The sequence below is a fragment of the Ammospiza nelsoni genome, chromosome 4, assembly GCF_027579445.1.
Source record: "Ammospiza nelsoni isolate bAmmNel1 chromosome 4, bAmmNel1.pri, whole genome shotgun sequence".
NCBI lineage: Eukaryota > Metazoa > Chordata > Aves > Passeriformes > Passerellidae > Ammospiza > Ammospiza nelsoni.
Genome location: NC_080636.1, coordinates 55995826 through 56014070, shown reverse-complemented (window position 1 = coordinate 56014070; position 18245 = coordinate 55995826). Strand labels below are relative to the sequence as shown.

The window sequence follows — 18245 nt, the reverse complement described above, 5'->3', positions numbered from 1 at the left end:
GATAAAATTGTTTGGACTCTTATAAGAGGAGGAGAAATTCTCTGCTGAATACTGACATCCAACCCAAACATGAGGTTACTCTGAGCATCTGCACAGAAAGAGAGAGAGAAGTGATTTTTTTTTCTTTTTTTTAAAGGAATATTATCACAATTTCTTAGGATTTGATGTATGACACACACATCTTAAGAGTCCCACATTAGTCCCAGTTATTCAGACTGGAAAACAGAACATGTCGCTAGGAATTATGATATTGAGTGCAACTATTGTATGTGAGGTTCAGTTGCCAAGCACAGGGATGGAGCAAGTTATAAGGCAGGAAAAGCAGAAAAATCTACAATCTGGTAAGGAGTAGTTTACTTCACTTGGAGGAAGTGGATATGTAAATGGCAGGATGCCCATGGGTTATTTGAGATAAAATGATTCTCAGCTGGACAGCTAGGTTTTTGATAGATTTGAAGACCCAGAAATTATTCAAACATTCTTGATGACTTGGAGTAGAAGTTGCCTGTATGTGGAAGAAGTTAACGCTTTTCAAACCATTTTCAACATGTAAGGTTTTGGCCCTGTCTCTGAGGCCTTGCATGTGTGTGCTTTATGGCTGTCAGTGTAAGCAGCTTTAATCATTTGTGAAACATCTTGCAGAATCTGTCCCAGGGAAACAGTAAAGATTTAAGCCACTATTCTGGGTGCTGTCTCTTAATTCTGAGTGTGGCTTGTCCTTTTCTTGCTGAGGACTAAAGATAGAGGAGTATATTTATGCAGTGAGCTGTAGTTGTGTTTTCTACCTTGTGGCCTTAAATTTTGATGACACTTGCTCTTTGAAATTGCAGTTCTTTGCTTATTGTCAGCTGTACCATTGGATAAACAAAGGAAATCGTGGTAAACCAGTACTCAAAAATATCTAACAAAAGTTAAAACACTAGTGTTAAAAAAAATGCTGCCTCTTCCAAAATAATCCAGGCACTGGGGAAATATGACAGAGTTTGTCTCTGAGTGAGTTAATAAGGTGAATTGATTTCCATTAAAATGAGAATAGGAAGCGACTTTCCAGCGTGTTCTATTGAAGAACATAACCTGTGAGAATAAGATGAGAAGATATTTCCTGAAATGTAAAGTGAATTTAGTATAGTCTTCTCTGTTGGTATTAGACAGCAGATTCTGCAGGGGCAGCAGATGCCTTCTGGGTTTAGTTCCATTGAAAAAAAGTGGTGTTTTTCCTGCTTGCTTAGACTTTCGCCCACTTTGCTCACCAGACTGCACAGATGTCTGTAGAGAAGTTGAGTTCCAAAGATTGTGTATATGTATGTTTATATGGACACTTGCCTTAGGAACATGTTTGCCCAGAGCAGGGAGATTACCTTTGGAACTGCTTGCACTTGGCCAAGGGTATTCCATGCCTGATCAGGGCCAAACTGTGAGAAATGCAGATTTCCTCCTTCCTGCTTGATTGGTAAAGTGTTTCTAGTTTTTGTCATTAAGTGTTCTGGAAAAAACCAATGTGTTGTGCTTCCAGAGGCAAAGATTCAAAATCTCAGCTCCCTGCCATGCAAAGGTCAAACCTTTGAAGTGTCTCACTCTTAGGTTTGGTATCAAAGGAGTTATATCGAAGCAGTTCTGACATGAGCTGATACCTACTGGCACCAAAACAGGCTTTTCTTTGCCTTAAGTTGTGCAGAGTTGGATAAGCTGTTTCCAGTTATAGGCCTGCTCCTACTGTTTTTTTCCTAACACAGCTAATGAATGACTGGATATTGATGATGCACGCATAAAAAAGAGAGCTCAAGCTGAAGAATTTCAATGCCCATAAAACTGCAAATATGAACCAGTTTATGCTCTAAACCTCAACTTTAGAAGGGTACCAGCTAGCAAACCATAAACAGAGAGATAGAACAGGAGCAAGTGAGCACCCATAAGCCAAGTAAGGAAGGAAAGTTGATTACAAAGAGCCTCCTCATTGTCATTGTTTGTAATTTTGTACTGATAGCCAGACTTCACATGTGCAGTTGTTCAAGGACATGAGTGGCTGTGCACCTCAGCTCTTGAAAGCACCTGCATTGTGGGCACAAGGCTGTGAGCTGCCTGCAGGAGCAGGTCTGGCACAGGCCCAAGGGGTTTGCTCAGTGTTTACCCAGTGCTGCAGCCAGCAGTTCCAGTTTGCCCTGCAGCTCGCTTCCTGTGTGTCCCTGTGCTTAGGAAGTGCATTGTGCCACTCTCCTTTCTCTACGGTAGCTGGAAATTTCCCTGGGGTTACTTCGCTCTTAAGAGAACAGCACAGTAACAGAACAGTAATTTCCTATAATTTAAACAAGGGGTCTTGTGTCTTAATGTGGCTGTTGTTCAGATAAAGGCAGAGCTGCAAAGATAAAACTTACAGAAGTGTCTGGGTTAAATTTTTGTATAATGTTGATAAATGTGACTCATAAAGTGAGGCTGTCATACATACAGGCCCCTCATTTGAGCAGGCATGGTCCTTGATGGTGGAAGCCTTTCCAGCCCACTAAAAAATGTTTTTTCTAGTGTGTCATTCTGGCTGTTCTCCCTCTGAGCCTGATTTGGCAGCCAAGTAAACTGAAGGCCAGCATAGGTATCCTGCTGTGCATGTGTTTAATTCTGTCCTCCTCGCCATCTAAAGTTTGTGCACGTTTATTTTCTCTTCCTGAACAGCCATGTATTATACACCCTGTTTATTCTTAAAAAATTACATTGGCAGAGAGTCAGCAAGACTCAGTGGTTTCTTCAAACTGCTATGGCTCCTGGGACAAGCTGAATTTTGGTGGGGTGCAGCATGCTGTTGCAGATGCTGAGGACCTCTGTTAGCCAAATCTCTCCATTTGGCAGGGAGATCACAGCAATGAGCCTGCTCTGCCTCCTCCTTGCTTTGTCTCTGTGGATTTCTTTTCCAGAGCCAGGAGCAGGGACCAGCCCTCATGCTTAATGGCTCGCTTAGCTCTCTTTTCTGGCTGGTTATCTCATGAAAAGCTGGGAAGCTGAGGAAAGTGTCTTGGGTATTCCCCTTCATAAATGCAGTGATACTGACTTCTGCAGGCCCCAGCCCTTCCTGCTTCATTAGTGGCAAGCAGAGTTCAGAGGTTTGATTTAGTGTGGATAACCAGGTACCTGAATTATTTTGTTTCTGTTAAAAGTAGAAGCTTCTCCAGTGCAGTGGTACCCCATTTATCACTGCTGCAAGCTATGACATGTCACCTGCTACACCACGTAAATATTCTTCAGACATTATCTGTTGAAATACCTGATAAATCTGAAGAATAAATCAGAAAACTGATTGCTTTCAAAAGGTTGTACCTATTTTTGTGATACTGAGGATTCTTTAGTGCTTTCACATTGGGTGGAGCTGGAACCAGCAAACACAGAATTGTGAGAAATGGGTCATCGGAGGGAAGTCGGTGGGAGTGGGTCTACATTTGTCCAAGTTGCACTCATCAGATACTGAGATTCTCATGGAAAACAATTTTCTGGCTTCTACAAATCTTCCAGCTCCAGTCATTAGAGGAATGTCACATGCCTGGTACGTATAGCTGAAACTGTGCAAGAATTTGTTGTTAGTGTGTACAGTCAGCTGAACCCTGCTTGGGCTTCAAAATGCGCTGTTGTGCCCTCTTCAGCTATCGTTATTAGTAATTCTTTTCCTATGATCTCATGGTGGCATTGTATTAGAAACTGCTTTTTGTCTCGTGATGGGGATCTGAAAGAAGAGACCAGGAAGCACAGCATCTAGGGTTTTCTGAGGAAGGCTGTTTCCACCGAAACCAATACTGCGATGTGGCAGAAGGGAGGACGAGGGTTCCATGTCATTCACTGCCCTCAGGATGGAAACAAGCAGAGCAGCCCTGAGTCACCCGGGAGCAGGCATCACTCCTGCCATCCACGGGGCGGACAGCAGCTCCCGAAACCCAACCAGGGCTGCAGTTTCCATCCTAATCCCCCGATTTCTGCTGTGCTCTTGGTCAGAGCTGGGCTTCTGGATCCTCGTTGTGCGGGCCCACGGATGGGTAAAATCACACAATGTGTTTTTTCAGAGAGCTAAGCCGCGCTAAGTTGCAGAGGTGCTGTTGGAAGTGAATGAGTCGGGGCTGCTCGGACTGTGTTCAGCCGCCTAACTCTAAACCACAGGCACAAAGGAGAAAGGAGAGGGGGCGGCAAAACTCTGCGCAGGATCTCGGGCCGTCCCCTTGGAGCGTGGCAGGGTTAGGGGGACAGCGGGGAGCCCGGACGGCTCCCGGCGGGTGTCCCGGCGCTGGCATTCCCAGAGCGTCTGGGAAGGCAGGCGCGTTCCTCCGGCGGCGCGCCCCGGGGCTGCCAGCTGCCCGTGAAACCCGAACCGCGGGGGCTGGTCCTGCGGGCCGCCCCGGCCCCTCGGCCGGCGCACACGGCACATCGCACATTATCCATCACCCTCACACGGCTCCCGGGGCAGCGCGGCAGCCCCCGTGGGACGGTGCTGGTGCTGTGGCGGCAGCCCCGCCTGCGCACAGGTCGCCTGAGCGGCTGAGGGAGGAGGGGGCAGGAGGAGAAACTTGTGAGCGCAGCCGGGCTGGAATCAGGCGGTGCCGAGCGTGCCCCGAGCCGCCGCCGCGTGTATGGGGCAGCGGGGCGGCCCTGCGTGAGGGCGGGCAGCGCCGGGTGAGTACCGCCGGGACCGGGCTCTGCTGAGCGTGTGTGAGCCCGCTGTTCTTGTCTGCTCTCCGTGTGTATGCGGGCATCTTTCAGTGTTCTGCTGTGCTGTTGTTTAGTGCTGTGCTTAGTGCTAAATGCCTCCTAACAGGATCCGGGTTTGTTGGTTTCAGGGGTACAGGGTGAGGGTGGGTCATCTGACTACTTGTTGACTGGAATATAAATCAAATCCTTTTGTGCTTTCTGCAGTTTTGTAATGGTTGTGTTAAAATCTTCCTCCTTCTACATAAGTGTTTGCTGAAGGATTTGATAGATAAGGTCCTCATTGGGACAGACTTTGAAATGAGCCCTTTGCCTAACTCTTTAGTGACTACAGTCTTCCATGGATTTTTAGAGCCTCTGAAGGGATTTCTTTTTAATACAAGCGAATAGTTGTCTAGTCTTTTTCCTTCCCTGGGAAGGAAATTGAAGGTAATATTTGTGTCTGTCTTCTTGTGCAGTAATATGTATGTATGTTGTCAGTTTGGGAGTTTGCTTCTTCCAACAGGGTGGAGAGTATTAAATAATTCATGTTTGATGCTATAAAAATTTCTGCAACAGATGACTGGAAGTAAACAGTGGGGTTTTTTTAGATGGGTACCTTTGTCCTGTACAGGCAGAAATAAGAAATTTGCTGTGTAGCACAGTGACATAACACAGAATTTATCTAATGTTAAGCTGAATTCTGTTTGTCCAATAGCATGGTTGCTGAGAGAGGATGATGATAGCTCTTAGATCAGCAGGTATTAAGATGCTGGTAAGTTCTTCTGTTGCACAGCAGTTTTGTACCTAGGAGGTGACAGTAACTTCTGTACACTCAGGATTCCTCCTGAGGAAGAATTATGGGAGTGGGACTGAGCAGTACAAGGAGCACAATATCTTGTCCTAGCTAATAATCATTTAAGTGGAATTTCATAGTCGCAGAACACAGGCAGAGGTAGAGAGAAGGAAGGATTGAGAGTCAAGTGCCTGTCTCCAGTCCCATAAAATTTTCATGTTGTGGCAGGTTTTGTTATTGCAAAAGGCATCTTCTAGTGCGTGATAGTGACTTAATGTTAAAAATAAATGTGCCTAAAGCTTGTTTCCTTGTGCATGGTATCTGAAGTTATTAGACTGCCTCTTCTTTCATTGTTGTCCTGTCTCTCAGCTGCATTTTTCTTCTCCTGTTCTTTACTTGACTTTTAGTGTTTGATGAAACTGACTAGGTTTAGTTTTGAATAAATGGGGTGCCCCTGCCAAAAATGCCAAATCAAACAAAAAAAATCCCAGCAAACAAAAATGGTAATTAAGTAAAAAATATAAAGCCATGTACAAAATTCAACTGAAAACATGATTTAGTGTGGAAGGCATGACTTCTTTTGTGTTTTTGGGGCAATGTGCTGCTGGGGTCAGGTGAGAGGGAGGCTGTGGGTTGTTCCTTTGACGTGTACCTCTCCTGGGTTTGCAGAGTGATTCATAAAGATCACTTCTGTTAGTGGTTCTGTAACTAGGTTCATTTTTCTGAAGATGGAGTTTGGAAAGACAGAAATCAGGATCCCTTTAAGACATGGACCTGGTAATAGTGTGAAGTTCTGGTAAGGTCATATCTTCAGAAGCAGCCAGAATCAAAACTCTCTATGACCTCCATGGGCAGCTGTAGCACACAATCATATCTTGCTGCTTGATTCAAAATTTTGGTTTTTTGTTTTTAAGCACACCAGGCAGAAGGAAAAACAACTAGTTGAAATTCTTGGTAGGTAGTTCGAAGTATTCTACATCTGCTAACTTTAACTGTCTTCTGTGTAGACTTTTTTGTGTTTATTGTGATCTGATGGCCTTTGGAGGTATGTTTCATTCCTGGAGCTATTAACTGGCTTTCTCTATATTGGACAGAGGGAATGCTTGATACAATTTTTATTTTAAAATAATCTCCTGAAACAGTGTGATAATTCATCATATTGGGGTGTCATTTGTGTTGTACACTGATTTGAGGGTGAATGTATGTTAGCTTTCAGCCAGGTAGGAAAACAAAAGGTTGCCTTGGTGTTGTAAACCAAGAGAAACATGGCAGGAGTGTATCTGGTACAGTTCCAAGTCTGCAACTTGGCATTCTGTTATGTCCAAGACTCCAGGTAAGGTAAGTGCCTAAGAGTGTTGGATGATAAAGAAACACACAGCTTTTAATGACACTTGCTACTCTGCTGCCAGTCTTGGGAGAAACTTAAAAAGACAAAAGAAGCCAAATTTCCAGTTTAGATTCTCTTCCTTCATGTAGGAAGTGTGAGAGGTAGGATTTAGTGTGTTAATTTCTATTATTATGCTAAAGGAAGGATTTCAAGTTAGCATTGTTTTTATAGTTGTTGCCTGCATTTATTTAGAAAAATCTTGATTAGGTTGCAGGTTTTTTAATTGCAAGCACTCAAAAATACATGAAAATGCTAGGCAAGTCAAAGATGGATGTGCTTCAGCAGCACAGCAGCTTCTTGTATATTTCCTGACTCTTTCCTTCCATTTCACCATTTTGCCAGTTACATTTGGGTGATGAAAGTGGGTATGGTAAGCACTGGAGTGAAGCTGTAAATTGATTTTGTATTTAATTGATTATGGATCCAGAATAAACTGTAATAGGCCTTGATTAGCTTCCATTATAAACTAGATCATATTTAGTTGTGAATAATACCCTGTTTTGCCAACAAAGACTTTTGATAGACTCTCCAATATATTAACATGGTGTAATTATCATCAGTCATCTTTACTGTGTGTTTTTGACCACCAGCTTTGTTAGCTCTCTTTGTACATTTAATAGCTTTCTCTGTCCAAATTTCTGCTTTCTCTAGAGTTACTATTTTTTTCTTTACCTTCTTTTTTTAAAAGTGGAAAATACAGTTTCTTAATTTCTTAATTTTCTTCTCCCTTCCTCTCTTCCAACACTTTTTGAAATGGTTTCCAGAGAAGATGCTCTTGGGTGCTGTCAGTTCTCCCCAAGTTGAGCACCTGCTGAACAAGGAGACACAGACTGGTGCACAGACAGACAGACGGCTGGCTGTCAGTGGCCTTTCCTCTTTGTAATTTGTCACTTTGGTGTTTGTCACCTGCACAACTTTGCAGTCACGATCTTTTTTTTTTTTTCCTCTTCATTTTTCTTCCGTGTCGTTGGTTACACTGCAAAATAAGATAATTGCTTGGAGACTCGGAGCCACCTGCGGCGTGGTGCTTTTTTTGTTTACGGTCATGGTCTTTGACTTATCTGTTAAGTGTTTGAATTAATTTTGTCTGCTTGGCTCAGCTCTAGTTTCATTGGGCTTTTCTAATGAAAATGTCATGCACCATCAAGCCAAGGGTCTTGCAGGAACACACAGGCTCATTGCTTTTAACAAACTTGTATTGTTTACTGTTGTGCTTGTTAGTTTGGGGGGCTCTCATGCTCCCTTGCTCAATGAGACAAACCTCAGCACATGTTGAATTCCTTGGCCAAGTGTACAGTTTCTTGTCATGAAATACCTTTCATTTTCCTGTACTGAGTTTTGTGTGATTTTGTGTAATGGCAATTATGATTAGTAGCTTTTTAGCAAAGACATTTTTCATGTGTGCTACTTCCAAGAAGTAGTTGGTGTGTTCCCATGGTTCTTTTCCCACATGTACCTTTGCTTTTAGAACAGCAATTTGTTAACAAAGAAAAGGAAACAGAACTTAAATTTCAAGTGTACTGGTATTCTTGGCCTGTCAAAGTGAACAATCATGAAGCATTAGTAAAACCCAGCAATTTGCCTCCCTGCAAAACAGGGAAATAGCTCAAAATAAGGAAATAGCCAACACATTTTGGCCCAGACCACACTAATCAAAGAAAAAGCATGTTTGGTTCTCCCAGTTAGTGATATTTAGAGGGATCTCATTTCCTTCCAGGGGCAGGCAGGCTGCTCCTGCAGGAGGCAGAGAAAATGGCCTTCCAGTTAATCCTTGCTTGGTTGACTCGACCTCAGCTCTGGCAACAGCATCCTGGATTTTCCATAAGCTGCCTTTCTGTAGCTATATATCTTTGACCTCCCCCAGCTACCACATGCTGTGCTGTGAGAAGAAAAATGGGAAGGAGAATGGAGGTGACATCAGGGGAGGAAGGTTCTAGTAATTGACAGCTGGAGCTGGAAAAGGTCTTGAAAAGAATGAAAAGAATAGTCAAGGACAGCACAGCTTTGTGAGAAAACAGTGCAGCAGGAGGAAACTTTTCAGCCTGGAGATGAGATGACTGAGGAAACTTCACTAACAAGTGGCAAGAAAAGGGTAAACAGACACTGCTTCTTCCTCCCTTATTTTTCAGTAGAGAAGTCCCAGGATGTGTCCAAGAGTGATGGTGGCAGGCTGAAAACAAATGAAAGGAGGTAATACTGTGCACAAGATGTAAATAAGGTGGCATTAATAAGTGTTTGCAGTGTAGGGGTTAGTAAAAGGAAAACCCAGTTTTAAGGGATAGCTAGCCCAAAGTATTGCTGCTGGCTTGTCTTAGCTATCCTGTTTCTCTGAGGTTTTGCTTCAGCCACAGTTGGCAATGGGATGCTGGGCTGGATGGGCTCTTCCTGTCCCATTCTAGCCATCCATTTGTTCAGTTCTGACTGTTATTTTAGTATTACTTACATGGGGTGAAAAAAGATCTGATCTGTTTGTGGCTTGATGAAAAGGAGCTGAATGACCTCAGCAGATCATGAAGGGGGGCTGCCTTCTTCAGCTAGGAATGTGTGGATACAAGGAAGGATAAGAGCTGCAGGTGCAAAGCAAGTTGTGATCTTTGAAAATCAAAAGCAAAAAGATTCATCACCATTTTGTTTCCAGGCAGTGCTGCAGGAATGTGTAGTCATGGTCTTACTGGATGAGTATTTAGAGAAGGAATAACAATGGATCATATCAATTCAAGTGGAGCAGACCCCCTGAAGCTGCTGGATCCTGGTCAAATAAGGCTTTTTCTGTGTACCCAGCCTGACAGCTGACTGTGTAGAGGTGGAAGATGAAGAAGCTCAAGTGCTGCTGTGCTGCAGCAATCCCAGTGTGCTAAATGACTGTTTAGCAGATGGGAGAGTGCTACAGTCAAGGGTGACTTAAAGTATGCTTAAGGCCCCTCTTGAGTTTCTTGAGAAAGAAAAGTGATGCAGAGGCTGTGGGCAATTAACTTTGCTTCTCATTCTTCAAATCCTGCTCTGTGGATCAGCTGGATGAGGTGACTTCCCTCCATGGCCATATTGGTTGATTATTCTTTTGATATTTTGAAGGGGGAAAAGTTTCAGTAGATCCTAAACAAAATGTGCATTGTACAGTAGCTTCAAGATCTTGTTGCTGTGTGTATTTAGAACTAGTGACTTTAATTTAGTTGATTATTAATGTAATGGAGTTTTCATCATATTTGCCTTACCTACTTCGGCCTGGACTGAGAAATAAGAATTGTGCAGTTATCAATATATAGCACAGAACATGATAAACTCATTTTTAATCCTTCCTGTTGGAGCATAACAGATTGCTGCAGTTCAAAGACAAGTATGTGAACACAGACATGTATCTAGGAGATGAAGACAGACTTCTGGAAATCTTGTTTATTTAGTGACATCATTGCCTTATATCAGAGTGTTGTCTTGGAAAGCGTTCTGAGTAATTTGGGGTCACAGTGTTGTTCTTAAAGGTGAGATAATGATGAAGGGAAAAGCTGTGCTGTACCTTTGCTTATTATAAACTAGCTACCATGGAATTTTGGTTGTCCAGAAGTTGGAGCAAGCAGCCTGCTTGCGGTATAAGCTGTTTTGTTGTGAAGCCTCTAGGCAATTCTTTCAAGAGTTAGGGCTTCTGGTTGTTTTTCTCTGTGTGTTTGTATGTCTGTGGTGGGCTGGTGTTGAGCTCTTGCCTCTTATCCGTGACTGAGATCAAAATTGTGTGTCACATGCATGGATAGTCACTGTGATTATCCACTACTAAGTGTTGCAACACACAAACCCAGAAATGCTGGATGCTAGAAAGAAATAATTCCTCTGGCAGTTGCAGTATTTGTGCAGCTGTTCCCACAGATGTTTCTTCTTTCTTGGATTTTTTTTCTTTTTTTAATTTCTCCTAAGAAGTAAGCAAACCAAGGCAGAAATGTTAAAGGGCCTGCCTGGAGAAAGAGAGAGAAAATGCAATACCTTTTAGTTTGGACGTAGTAATTTATGTTCTTTCAAAATGACTGCGAATTCTTACTTTGTTTGCCAAGTCCAAAGCCTGCTTAGGCTCTGCAGAGCTGAATGGAAGTGTCCTAAAATTGGAGCTCTGCAAATAGACTTTGAGAGTAAGAGTCTGCTTCGGGTAATTTGGAATCTTAACAGCACTGCTGGAACTCAAATGGACCCAACTTGAATGTCTATTTTGCTCATTTTAGAAGTGAGTAGGAAACATACTGGTCAGAAAACGTGTTCTGACAGAGCTCTGCCCTGTGGCTAGAAGTGAAATTTTGGAATGAAAACATCATAGCAAACACCCCCCAGTCAATAACTGATTGCAAGATTGAGGACTAACTCTGTTCATATGTAAGATGCATTTGTTCAGCTGTTTTGAAAAAAAGCAAATACAGTTCTGATGTATGACAATGGGAAGTCTTGAAGGTACTATTTTAAGTACAGCTCAAGTAAAAATTCTTTAGAAGTCAATAAATTAATTGAAATGTAAAACATTATTAACATTTGGTGCATAATGGGGTTTCACCATCTTGAAGGGGTTTCACCTTCTCCTCCTAGGTGAATACAGGGCTCAAACTGGAATCAGTTAACCACATCCCCCAAAAATGTTTAATAAATAATATTTAGGAAAATGCATATTTTTATAAATAGACATCTATGTCTTGATGCCAGCAGCTTTCTTAGGTTGGGTTTTTCTCTTGAGGTTCACAACTGAGTAAGCAGGAAGAAGCTCTGGGAAGGCACACGTTGTAAGTAGTGTTTTTGAGTAATGAAAACCTATGAAAAACAATAAATATCTGTCTGTAAGTGTACGAGACCTGGTGCTTTTGGGCTGTTTAGTTTTCCACATAACCTAGTATGTGTGTGATGGCTGCTGCCTAGACTTCACCAGCCGTGCTGGAGTCCTCTTTCTTTAGAGAAACTCAGACCTGGCTTTGTGTATTCTGTGAAATGAGAAAGCAGCCTTAAACTCTACATGTAAATATGTCAGGTGTGTAAACATCAGGCAGAGAACAGAACTATTTTGGGCTCATAAGGAGTAAATTAGTGTAGCCTGTCCATGAGTGTGCTGCAATCAAAGAATAAATTCTAACAGGTTAAGGAGTTCCTGGGAAGCCTTGTGACTGCTGTGTTGGGGGTGAGGGGAAATATTAAAATAGCTGTTTTGATGATGTTTTTTTCTGTCAGAGTAACTATGTTGCTGGCTTCCATGGGGGTTTCAGAAGTTGGGCTTAGTGAGTAGGGAGATCCTTTCCTGTCCTGCCTGTTTGTCATATGTGGACAGCTGGGAAAAATAAGTCTAGTTCTGAACCATGGGAATATTTTACAAGTGTTGTAGGATGTGCCAGGATAAAAATAAAATTGACATCAATGTAAGACCTTTATTATTTTCACTGTGATGATTCTGTCCTGCAATGAGTCAACTATTAATTAATTTCATAGAATCATAGAGCTATTTAGGTTGGAACAGACCTCCAGTATAATTGAGTCCAAGTTTTGAACGCCATCCACTGTGCTGACTAAACCACAGCATTAAGTTCCACATCCAGTCACTACTTCAATGCTTTCAGGGATCGTGACTTCACTTCTTTCTTTTTTAACAGCTTCACTGCTTTTGAAGAATTTCCTAGGTTTTAGCACAGATGTTACAATTATAGCCTCTTCCCATGGTGATTCAGCTCCTGATTTGCTCAGCTGGTATTGCTGGTAGGATTTACCACACTGGGAAAGGGTTGTTGGCTCTGCTCTCTGCAGTGGTCCCTGGCTCTTTGTATGGGAGTAGTTGGTCCCTTGAAATGCTGCCTTCTGCCAGATGTGAGGGGACAGGGACGGCTGTGATGATGATGATGCTGTGAACTGGGGACCTTGGGGGTTTCTCATGTGCACTCTATAACTCTGTTGTGTTAGGCTGTTCTCCTGTTCAGTATGTGCTGAATTCCTGTCTCTTGCTGTCACAGAGCTCTCAGTGCACTCAGCTGACACCAGGAAAGGACTGAAGCAGCCAGCTGGGCGTGCAGCACGTGGCGTGTTCAGTGACAGGAGTGTTTATCACCTAATGAGATTAAGGCTCTGTGCAGCACTGCTGTACAGTGCATGTGGCTCTGACTCCTTTCCTTGGCAACTGGGGAAGTGCAGAAGGCAACTTGGGCATAGGTGTGATCCTCTGCCAGCACTGGAAATAAAATCCTGAATTCTCTCTGACTGCCTTCAGATGGTAGTATCATGTTTGATGGTGTCACTTCTGGGACACTGCTTTGGAGATGTTCATCTCCCAGCACCCACAGGAAGGCTCTGAAACGTGAGTTTTACTATTTCTTACTTTTGTAGGGACTGCTAGAAAAAATGGCAGATTGGCCAAAACAACATAGCAGGTGTTTTTAGTCCACATATGACTATGCAGTATTTTGTACATTATTTAGGTATCCAGTAAGCAATGAAAAAATATTGTGCATTACCTGGTGGAAATATCCAGGAAAGGAAATAATTTCTATCTGGCATGGGCAGGTCTGTGCTGCTGGGCTGTGCACCAAGCCTACAGCCTTTTTGGAGGGGGAAGGAAAGACTCATAGCTCAGAAGAGTTATTTTGTAGGAGGTTGTGCTGCTCAAAATGCATGCCTGGGTCAAGCCTCTGGTGTCCCATGAGCTTAGACTTCTGAGGAGAAGTTAGCTCTGGTAACTGAGCCATCATTGTGGCACTATGATGGTCCATGAAGGAGCTGAATACCTTCCTGTGCCGTGAAGCTGAGTGTCTTAGGCTGGAGGGATTGTACAGAAATAAGCCAAAACCCTGTTTCTGACACCTGTGATACCACTCAGTTATAAGCACAAGTTAATTCATACTTAATTGTTTAATGCCATAAAATATCCACAACTTTCCATACAGCATGACTCTTGGGGGGGAAATATGGTAGCTGTGATAACAGTGTATTCAATGAGTGGTTTGGTTTTGAGCTGCCAGAACATTGCTATTCTTTTTGTACTTCCTCCTTGGAGAAAAAGTTTAGAAGTTTTCTTCTGAGTCGTGGAGGTTCCTCGTGTTGGACTGTGTGTCACAAGTTTCCCCTGTGTCATGTACCTGAAAAAGAGAGTCAGTAATGTGTGTGCAGTGTCATGTTCTGTGCTGGCTCATATGGCTCATTCTTCATCCTCTATCTGAGGATGAGAGGTCCATGGTGAGAGATGGTTTGCAGGTATTTTATGCAAAGCAATCTTGTACTCAGAAAATTCACACGATGCTTCTCGTGAAATCTGCATCTTTCTCTCTTGGAACACTTTTTACTGTGTTACTGAGCTTTGTTAAGTATTAGGGAATTTCCTAGAAACTTGAAAATCAAATAGCAGATTTGCATGGGGAGATTGCTGACAGTTTCAGACAGTATATCTTGAGTATTGTCCATGGCATGACAGTACAGCAGTCTTGGATGCCTACTTGGAAAATATTTAGTGTGGAGCTGGTAGTAGGAAAGTCTTCTGTAAATGAATGTGCAGTTAGTATCTGTGCTTAAAAACTAGGATGAGAACTTGAGCTCAGATGCAAGCTGTATGTGCTGTTGGAGGTCCAGAGAAGTAGATTTTAGCTTTTTTGCCATCTGATGTATAGATTGCAGGCAATGAAAGGTTGAAATCTTATCACAAAACCAGAAAGATGATTTATTGGAAATGTCAAGAAATCAATCACAGAGCCTAATAGGCCAGTTAAACAAGCTTTTCAGTTTGGGTATGTTTAAAAGCAGGGAGCCTTGAATGGTTCTTGTTGATAAACTTGGATGCCTAGACAGACTGCTTGGAAACTGATAAGAGCAAATAGTTTGTTCTGAGACTCAATGAAATTGGAACAAGAAGAAAATGTTTTTTTGGCTAGTCTGTCATTTGCAGATTATTTTTTTTTTAGGCTAATAAGGTAGGAAAAAGTAAAGTAGTGTGGAAATTAGGACATAATCCTGTAGTTTTTCCCCCTTTAAAATTTGACAGAGCTCTTTGGAGAATTTTTTTAACCTCTAACTTGTCGTATTTTTGGTGATGGTAGTGCTGAAACACCTCTACATATGGTGTTCGATCTCTGCAGAACAAATGGTTGTTTAGCTTAAAGCTTTTGTGAAAATATGTTAGTATTGACCAGTTTGTCATGAAAAGGTTACAAAATTCTAATAATTCCAAGATAAAGATATTTGCCATCCTGGGACAAAAGAGCACAGGGTAAAATTGCTGATGGCTTGGAGTGGTCTGAGTGCCATTTTTTTGCTGGCACTGTTTAATGTACTGTATGACATAGCATATATATGTTAATAAAACTGTCAGTTTAATCGGTTTCAATTACCTTTGGAATAATAAAAAAAAGCTTTACTATTAAGTAGCATCTCTCATTAAGACCTTTTGAGTTCATTTGTAACATTAGAATGGTTGTCCATTTTTCATAATAAACGTGAATTTTGTGAAGCAGTAAATAAGGGATGGAAAAATTTCTCATAGTAGGTGCTCTGGAGATAGGGGAATAATACCAAAGTATTTGAGCTGGGGAATGGACAAGGAGGTTTTAAACATTTACACAGGACAGGACTGAATAACCTGGATAAAGTGTTCTTGTTCAGATAAAAAGCCCATGGACAAGGTGGCAGGGATTTTTGTTGCATGTTTTGTGTATTTGTAGATGCATCAGAGCTATTTCAACGTAGAAATTCTCAAAAGACAGTCCTAGATCTGTTGTTGCCAGTCCCTGTTAGTTGCATCTTGGCTTCAATTTGGCTTTGTGAGTAAATTGCAACTTTTTTGTTTGGCTTGGCACCGTTTCATCAGCTAACAAGTGACTTTCAGATGTTTGTGAATGTTTGTGATTGATTCTTGTTGCCATATCATTATATTTTTAGCATTAAATATTTTCTTATGTGCTGTCTGAAACTGCTTAATTTTCTAGTTGTAATGTTTTTCTACTAGTATATCTTTTGTCACCGATTGGTCTGCCATAGGCACTGCTAGTTTACTTTGAGAAAATCTTGTAAAATTATCTTTACTTGCAGAGAGATAAGTGAACGTGGCTGTCTGCAAAATTATATGCAAGAATAGGGTTTTACAAAACTCTGCTGAAAATGAATTGTGGCATCTTGAAAACATATTACAGGAAAAATAAGACATTTCAAGTTGCCTTCCTCAAAAAGTGTAATTGTTGAACTGTTTTAAAAATTGTTATTTTGGTTTGTCCATATAGATGAAAAATTTAAATGGAATTATGAACTATGTCATTTTCAGAGCTGAAGGTGGGCAGGAATGTCCTTGGTAGTAGAAAATCAGTAATTCCATGTCTTTCCCAGCTTTTGTGGCACTTGATTTCACCTTACTGAAGCTGGCACTTACTGCATTTGGTGCTTCTTAATTGTCATGCTCAATGTCATTTAGTAGTGTGAATGTGTGACTCCACACTGCTGTTAGACTTTTTAAGGCATTTGTGAAGAGGAAATACTGAATGTGGGCAGTTTGCAAGAAAGAAAAATTGAAAGAAAAATTCTCTCAGTCAGCAGACACTGTAATGTAGTGTTATTGATCACAAACAGCAAGCACAACCAAGCAAAATACAGTGTTTTGTCCTGCTGTAGAGCTTAGGAAAACATGGCATAGTTCAGGGTGGTATTTTACAGAAATGCTTCATTGATTTGAGCATGTGGGACGGAGGAATGGAAAGTTAAATAAAGTGATTACAAATGATCTTAAGTGTTTCAGTGCCTTGAGAATTTTTCTTAAATGTTATGGTGAGCTTAGAACTACTGCTTTTTTTTGAGCAGTGATGAAAATGGGTCCCCCATTGTTTCAGTTAACCATCCACAGTTTCCTGTTATCAGTTGTGATGTGGTGCAAAGTTTTAAAAGCCACATAAATAGGCTTAAGCATTAAAAAAATTATAAAGTACATTATGAATGGTTCACTCACTTCTCAATTATTATTAAGGTCTTCAGGATAATTTAGACTTTTTTGCAGAGTTGTGCCAATTTTGTGGGGTTTTTTTGCAGCTAAAATGTACGAACTGTGGATCAGGAAAGTTTTAATTGCTCTCAAAGTACAAAAGACTCTTGTAAGTTGGTGTGATGGCTAATTACAATATGCTATAATAGGGGCAGATTTTTATCATTCTTAACTGATCTGTTTGTGGGTGTGAAGGGCTGGCAAATGAAAAAAGTCCTCTGCAGATGACAGAGGACAAACTTCCAAGAGCCTTTTTGTTTGCAGGTACCTGAGAGCTGGTTGGAATTGCAGACTCTGTGTATGATGGACCAGAAGAAATATTTCATTACTGTGTGTGTTCAGTTAGGTGATGTACTGGGCACAGGTTTAACACAGGACAGGGCTCTGAGAATTTCATTAGCAGATTTAGGATATGTTTTCATGTATGGTGAAATTGTGGGCCTTTTCCACTGAGCACCTCCTTGCTCTCTCTGTAGCAGGATGTTTTGCAGTTTTGCCACATTTGTTTTCAGACAAGTTCTTAAAAATTGCCAGAGACCTTAGAGAACAGAGTGGTTGCTGTGCAGAAAACTGGGAACAGCTGGGTGTGGGTTTTTATGTGTCTCCAGCACTTTTTTGGACTTACTGTTGTTCAGCATGTTGACCTGCTGTAGAGCTTGGTGCCAGCAGCTCCATGATCCATGCTATTTCACCAATACATATTGGCACATTTTTCTTTCAAAAAAAGCTGTCATCTTTGGACTAAGTATTGATATTGTTATCTAAAGTGTCACCATTGGACTAAGTATTGATGTTGTTATCTAAAGTGTTGCTGACATTGTCTTGGTTTTCTGTTTGCATGAGGGATCTGGTTCGTGACCAGATCGGTTTGCTCTGGGCTTTTGATAGCTCAGATCATTTACCCTAAAGAAAGCTTCCATTTATATTGTGTTCAATATCTGAGACCAAATAAAGAGGCAGAAAAAGTATTGCTGAGAATAAAAAGGCAACACATTAAAGGAGAATCAGGTGAGCAGAGTAAAATAATCTGAGTATTGAGTCCGTAGTGAGTTGAAAAATGTGCAACACAGTTTTATGGTAATTCCACTTGTTTGTGACAATCTGCAGATTGAAAGAGGAAAACTTCCTGCAAATGAAGTCATGCAGTTCATAGAATACAAATTATTTTAATTGTTCACAGGTAAAAATGCTTATCATTACTGCTGTTTTGTCTATCACAATCCACAAGTTTGTTCATGTGCTTGATCTTTTAGTTTGACCTGTGCAGGGTAGATGATGTCATAATACAAAACAGTATAAAAATGGGATGATTTCTTTCCATAGAGTGGAATTAAATAGTGAGATGGTTTGTAGAATTGTTACTGTCAGCTTTGGGTTTATGGAATTTTTGTCTGGATGATAAAAATGTTTTGAGTGCTATTCAGGGCACCTTTTTATGGTACAAATTTGGATGGAGG

The 18245-nt window shown here is 41.4% G+C and overlaps 1 protein-coding gene across 3 annotated transcripts in view; it reads left to right on the top strand.

Annotated features, from left to right (window-relative positions):
- The window catches only part of ARHGAP24 (Rho GTPase activating protein 24), a 250779-nt gene that overhangs the window by 63920 nt on the left and 168614 nt on the right, over nucleotides 1-18245 (top strand). Inside the window, exon 1 of one of the 3 annotated variants that reach the window (XM_059470850.1) lies at nucleotides 4489-4641. The exons of the other annotated variants lie outside the window; for them this stretch is intronic. The gene's annotated coding sequence lies outside the window, so the exon portion shown is untranslated. Of the gene's footprint in view, nucleotides 1-4488; nucleotides 4642-18245 lie in introns of those variants that run through there. 3 annotated transcript variants of the gene reach the window in all.